The sequence below is a fragment of the Cydia fagiglandana genome, chromosome 8 (assembly GCF_963556715.1).
Source record: "Cydia fagiglandana chromosome 8, ilCydFagi1.1, whole genome shotgun sequence".
NCBI classification, from domain to species: domain Eukaryota; kingdom Metazoa; phylum Arthropoda; class Insecta; order Lepidoptera; family Tortricidae; genus Cydia; species Cydia fagiglandana.
Window position 1 is genome coordinate 8939864 of NC_085939.1, and position 7483 is coordinate 8947346.

Genomic DNA, 7483 nt, shown 5'->3' on the forward strand with positions numbered 1-7483 from the left:
CGGGTGTTTGCTGCACTACAGCAAACATCGGGCATGAATAGTACGTATTGTAGGCAAGCGCACACGAGCGAAAAGCAGTTTTAAATGTCAACATTTTCCAGCGACTCACTTGACTCAATATAGAATAGGTTTTATAAGAGAAACCTTTATATTATTATAACAAGACTGCCCAAAAACAATAATTTTCACCACACCAGCTCGGAAAGGTTAACTTTGCACTTCAAAAACTGATAGCAAAGTTGCATTTTATTCACATGTGAGGCAAAGTATTCAACTGCAATTTTTGGGTTGTTTTTTATGTTTGCTGGTAAAATTGACTTTTAAATGATGTTTTTGGATGATAAATACGTATTTAATAACATTCACTTGGATTTGATTAGGTTTGCAGATGTTTGATATTTTAAATCTAATATTTCCTTCGGGTCGGTGGTTGTGAAAATTTTTGTGTTTCACTCTGGGGCAAATTTTGTTGAACCCTCGTGCTTTGAAACCCTCGCAACGCTCAAGATTCCATTTATCGAACCACTCGCTACGCTCTTGTTTTACAAGGGGGCAAAATTGTTGTTTAACCGCTCATACTAATAATGACACCCGAGCAGACGAAAGATTCCATAATTGAACGACGAGCGTTAATCGCCTTAAAACGTAATGTAGGTAAAGTAATTTTGTATAACCTAATAATATAATAATCATTAATAAAAAGAAATCTCCCTAATAGAGGCAGAAGAGGCTTCTAGTTATTTAATGTAACTAAGGTAAGCTCATAAAAAAGCTGTGCCGGAGTAAAATTGTCTCTTAATTTCCCCTGAGGTGTTTTTAACATAATTAATTTGTCGCAATATGAAAAGGAGATATTATCAGATTTTATTGGAAATGGGAAGATACAATTTCGAATAAAAAAATTATACACATATTATGTTCACATTAATTAGATGATTTTAATTTTATCTACAATATGGGTACTTATGGAAACAACGGGTTCAATATGAAGTAAGTTAAGTAGACAAAATTGATTTAGTAAGTATAGGTACTTAATACACATTGATATATAGGTACTTAAATAAAATGTTAACTGTTATAATTAAATAAAATAAAATGTTAAATGTTAACATACTCTGGGATAAAACTAGCGACCGCACGCAACTTTGTCCACGTAGAAGTCGATAAAAACTTATAGCCTCATTTTCAAACCCTTCAGAGGAAAGTGGACGACCTCTCCATACAAACGTAGTTCCCATTTTCCTCTCGGCATATTGACATTATTGAAAATATGCCTCAACTATTGTTTTTTTCGGTATCTTGATTATTTTAAAACTTAGGAGTGAAAAACAGATTAGATAGGTACAAAATTTTTCACCACACCAGCTCGGAAAGACTTACTTTGCACTTCAAAAACTGATAGCAAAGTTGCATTTTATTCACGTGTGAGGCAAAGTAATCAAATGTAAATTTTGAGTAGTTTTCTTATGTTTGCTATTAGAATTTACTTTTAAATGATGATTTTGGATGATAAATATTTAATAACATTCATTTGGATTTTGTTTGATATTTTACGTTTAATATTTGCTTTGGGTTGGTGTGGTGAAAAATTTCGGGGGCAAATTTTGTTTAACCCTCGTGCTTTAAAACCCTCGCAACTCTCAAGATTCCATTTTCGGTATCGTCTTGGGTCGTCCCATTCGTTTTTCGTCAAGTTCTTAAATTAGTCCTATTCTGCTTTCGTCACTCATTCTTCATTCGTCACAATCGTCGGTGGCTTTCAATGTAGAATGAGTGACGAAAGCAGAATAGGACTAATTTAAGAACTTGACGAAAAACGAATGGGACGACCCAAGACGATACCCCATTTTCGAACCACTCGCTACGCTCTTGGTTCAATTTTGGAATCTTTCGCTTGCTCGGGTATCAATATTAGCACGAGCGGTTAAACAACAACTTTGCCCCCTTGTAAAACAAATAACTATTAACAGCTCCTAATTTAGAATAAAGATTCAAATAAATCAAACAGGGGCGTAGCTGTGGTTGATGTAAATACAATAAATTGTGTCAAAGTAAAGTAGGTTACATTATTACCAGCTTTAAATCGACCTGTAAATAAACAAACACCTTGTTATTACTCCCAGGCCCATCCCTAATTAACCCCTTTTGACATACGACATAATATCAGTCATCAGCGACTGTGATATTACACTGCGGCAATTAATTACAGTCCACAACTAAATTAAGCTGATTACGTAATACCAGTTCAAGTACTTAGGCTGATAGATGTGTTATAAATTAAAGGCCCCATCACGTTTATCAGAGCGATGGTAACCGAGCAGAATACTATGTATGTACATATTTAATGAAATATCTAACGAAATTCGTATTGCGAGGCGTTAATATTATGTAAGGAAACTGAATTAATTAATTACAATACCGGGTGTAGCCTGTAACATGAGCAAAAAATTTAACTGTAGGCTGTACATACTCCTCATACTGACCAACATTTGTTCAGCGACTTTTAAAAATAACTTGCGGTTTGATTTTTAATACACTTTAAAGTTTATTCTAAGACGCATTGTATTGCGAATTTTGCTATGTTTAAGGCGTGACAAAAGCAACGTCAATCACAATGATATGGCGTGGCGATGGCGTCCATTGAAGATAATATTTATTTTATATGAAAATTAGGGCGTAAACACTAAACACTTCATATTTTTTTAAAGTTGTTGAACAAATGTGTCACCGTTTGAGGAGTACAATCTATGTTTTAATTATTTGCTCGTGTTTCAGGCCACACCCGGTATATGACTTAGCTTCTAATTTTTTTAAAGATGGGTTATGGCTATGACGTGCGTTGGGGGTAGGTAGTTGAAAACATGGATGAGATAGGATACATTTATGTAAATAATTTTGGTAGGTGTAGGTACACGATGCGATCAATTAAAATGCTGATAAATTAATGACCTTTGCAGAACAAAAAACGCTGTAAATTCGCTCTTTAAGGAAAGGTACTTTAATTTTTATTAACCCTTTTCCAGGTCACAACAATCTACAAGGTTTTACCAAAAAATCCAAATATATTTCAATTAATCCAGCTTTGATGATTCATTATGAAGATAATCGCAAAGTGCGATCTAATTTGAATCTTAAATCGTAATGCTAAAGTTGAAATTCTATTGGCGCGTATATGGTCTATAAATCTTACTATGCCTGGAAAAGGGTTAATCATATCTACTGATATTGTCCCGGTTGACGATATACAGAATGTACCGTCAATTGGGTTGAATATAGGGATGGCGAGGAAAATAGAAAAAAAAAACCAGGAATGACATTTACCCAATAATTTATTAAAAAGATCTCATAAAAAAATTACAATAAATCTACTATTATTTTAAATCCCATGATACAATTTGTGTGGGTAGTTCTAAAAAAATTATCAGGTAAACATCATTCCCGGTTTTTATATAAATTCTGAGGAATCACCTGACCTGAGGGACGACTGCCAGCATTCGTCCACTGCTCGGCGGAGAGAGAAGGGTAGGTACATCATCATTAGTATGTCGAGCACTGGAACCATTCACCTTGACTAGTTAATTTTTTTAACCAATTGATTAAATGTACCTACCTATGCCAAATTTAATCTAATTTTCCAGCTCTTACGAACAATTTTCCATTTAACTCAACATTAAATTTGATAATCACCAAATGTTCATAAGTAATGTGTATTTAAAGAGCGAATCTCGCAAGCCGCGGAAGGGACCGACCCAATAACAAACGAATTGCTTATAAATATTAAAATATTGAAATCGGTTCCATTATGCAGTCAAAGCTGGGAACAACAAAATATCCGTGCGTCCGCGGAAAAGTGGTTTATTCCATTAATTAACGAGTGCTTGTTCAAGATGGAAGCTTCTTAAGGGACGACCGTTTCTCCATACAAACGTAGTCCTCATTTTAAAGGGGCCCACTGATTAACAGTCCGCCGGACGGTATCGGCCTGTCAGTTGTTCGGAACTGTCAAAATTTTGTTCTAACTGACATGCCGATACCGTCCGGCGGACTGTTAATCTGTGGGCCAATTTATAATAGAAAATATTTTTACGCAATTGGATGTATTGTAACAACAGCTATGCTCGCTCTTTTTTTTTCAATTCCAAATTATTATTAAGAGACAGGTGCTTTTAAAAATGTGTATGGATTTCGTTGTAAAAAAGTCTAACGAAGGAGCATAATACTATGGTTAATATTCAATTAGTTGTTTAAAAACATTTTCCATAATATTCCCTGTGAAGAAAAAGGGGACTACGTTTGTGTGGAGAAGCGGTCGTCCACTATTCTCGGTAAAATATTGACGTACTTACTTAGCGTTATTTAAAAAGAGGAAAATTAGGTCGTACCTACTTGTATTTGTTTTTCTTCTTGTCGTTTTTCTATGGATAAGACGGATAGATGTAAATGTAGGAAGTAGGTACTTCTTTTAAATTCAATTGTCTTGTCCTGATTTTATTTTACTACTACTCATTATAATTATATCTACTTATCTAACGATATCTACTTATCGTAACATACACTACATCTACATGATATCGATATGTGGCTATCGCTTTATGTAAAATACATAAACATGATTAACAGAACCGCTAACCTGTTATATTCAATAAATGAACTAAATTAACGAGTAACGAACATAATTTATTAACGGTGCCAAGTTTTAATCATAATCCATTTTCATTCCTCCTTGTTCATTGAACTTAGCAAACTCAAAATGACGGATAGTGACAAACGATTATCAACGGTTTGTTAGATTTGACAGACGTTTATGAATAATGCCGTTATTAGACTGCACGGCTGCGGGCGAGCGACCTGAGGGGCTATCGCGAAAACCGAAATTCGCAAATTGCGGGGATTTTTCTCCGTCACTCTAATTACGCCGTCATTGGAGTAAAAGAGAAAGATCCCCGCAATTTGCGAACTTCGATTTTCGCGGTTATAGCCCTAGACCGGCTCTAATATGGAGCGCAAAATCTGTTTTCACCACACCGATTGGTAAAAGGTTCTCTTGATTGTTCAAAAACTGATAGCAAAGTGGCATTTTATTTACATGTCCATTTTAGTCAAAGTGATCAAATGCAAATTTTGAGTTGTTTTCTTATACTGGCTGGTAGAATTGACTTTTAAATGATAAATATTTAATAACATCATTTAGATTTGATCTGGTTTGATTTTGTTCGAAATTTTACAGTTAATATTTTCTTCGGGTTGGTGTGGTGTAAAATTGTGTGTGTGTGTGTGAAGCAAATTTTGTTTACCCCTCGTGCTTTGAAGCCCTCGCAACGCTCAAGATTCCATTCTCTGTCTGCTTTTGTGTAACCTGTACTACTACGTACCGAACCGTATACGTAACTTTAACGTTTTTTTAACGTAGGTATTCAATTTATTTTCGTACTTTCCATTTCTTTAAAGTCGTAAACAGTTTCAAAATAGTTTGGTGGATGTATAAAATATTTAAGTACCTATTTATTAAAAATTCCAAATTAAAAAAACTTATTTTCATTTAGAATCGAAAGCTTGTGATGCTTATTAGACTTAATCCAAATTGAAAAACATCGTGTATTAACTAAAGTAGGAATGCCTAATTAATCAATGTAATCTGATCACTTACAAACAGAGTGCACATAACTCAACGCTGGGGGCATGTCAAAGGAAGCGAATGAATTTAACATTAGAGCGATGTGGCACCGACATGGCGAGGGCGGGGCAACGTAATCACCGTTGCATCAGCCTAGCTTAGGTACCTAATATGCTTGTAACCAGGCAAGAGCACTACTCCCACTTAATCTCAAAAAGCTGTACAATCCTTATACTGTTGCAATTCTAAAGCAATTCCTAGTGATTAATAAAATGAATATGACCAAATACTATACGAGACCAAAGTTTTTTTGCATTCATGCGGTAGAGTCCCTCGCTACGCTCAAGATCTAATTCGTGGTTTATTAGTAATTCTGTTACAGAATCTTCCGCGTCCTCGAGACTCATAATTAGCACTCGTAGCAAAAATTATAAAAATTAACTTTGCGCTCTTTTTGCACAATTAACTGTTTCGCATAACTTGACAAATCACGTTAAAACACACAAAATAACCGTTAAGCACAACAATATCAGCGGTGTCCTAATCCATTACGGGCATTGTGTTGTACAATGCGTGCACTGCAGCGTGGTTGCACGGCGCACCGGCGCCAGCGAGTAATGCACCGAGAAACTTTACGCCTCCGTGCCTCGGGTCTGCCGCTAAATTCGAAATTTGAACTTTCTGTGTTATGCATCTCTGTCAATGTTGTATTGAGAGAGTAATGAAACATATCAAATGCTGAGAATTGCGGTAAGCCTTCTCACTGTATTTCTGCGTGAAAACTATCTTCACTAAAATGATTCAGCAGATAGTACGTTTTCAAGATGTTTATGTATGAATGTACCTACCTACAGCTATACGGTGCGATTCGTGAAATTACACAATACAATTACAAATTACACGATCCAAATAAAGATATTATCTTTATTATTTAATATCTAGTGAATTTCTAATTCATTTCGTGAATCGCGGCGATAAACTTGGGCAAAAATGCTGGCATATGTATGCCCGGCAGTTCTCCTCTACATCTTTTCGTGTAATTTTGTGCGCATTGTTTGATAATTATGTCAATTATATGCAACTTATTGTCATTTCAATTATTGTATTTTTTCCTATGGCTTGGCTCCAAGGCTCTTATCTTGCAACATCAAGCGCAAAAGTATATTGATACGAACACCTATAACTCATTATTTATTTTATAAGGTGAAATGAAGTATAGGTAAGTTAGTTAGGTTACATGTTTTTCTTGAACATTGAGTTAAATTAGGTACTTTAAACGCTAGTTACTCGCAGGTGCCATTATCCCGACATAAAAGCAACCTGTGTCAACATCCCGAAAGGGTTATGACTACGATACACATTACAACCTAATTTATGCGCCGAGTTAATGAAACTGCTGAAATTTACATCTCAATGTACACCCATAATTGTATAATTATACGTCGTGTTATTTTATTACATTATGCTTATCATTATCATCAAGTGTTCAACATATGTGACGTCCCATCGCTAAGGGTACCTTATGGCGGTTAGCGCTTACGCTATTATTAACGCCGCTCCAATATTATTGCGGTGCTATACGACGTAAGCGCCAGCCGCCATAAGGTATATTTTGCCGTGGAACGTTACATATATTGCCGAAAATGGGTTTTAGCTGTAAACAATGGGTACCTAAGTACTTATTATAATTGTGTCATGTAATATTTTTCACATAGCTTGAGTACCTATAATTAATAACCGTATAACGCTAAATTGTATTGAAATTACATATGTCACCGGAAATTACCTATTTGAAAAAAAATCAGGGCACACGACTGTAAACAAAATTTCAATTAAATTGTAAAAAATAATTAATGGAACTCTACACTA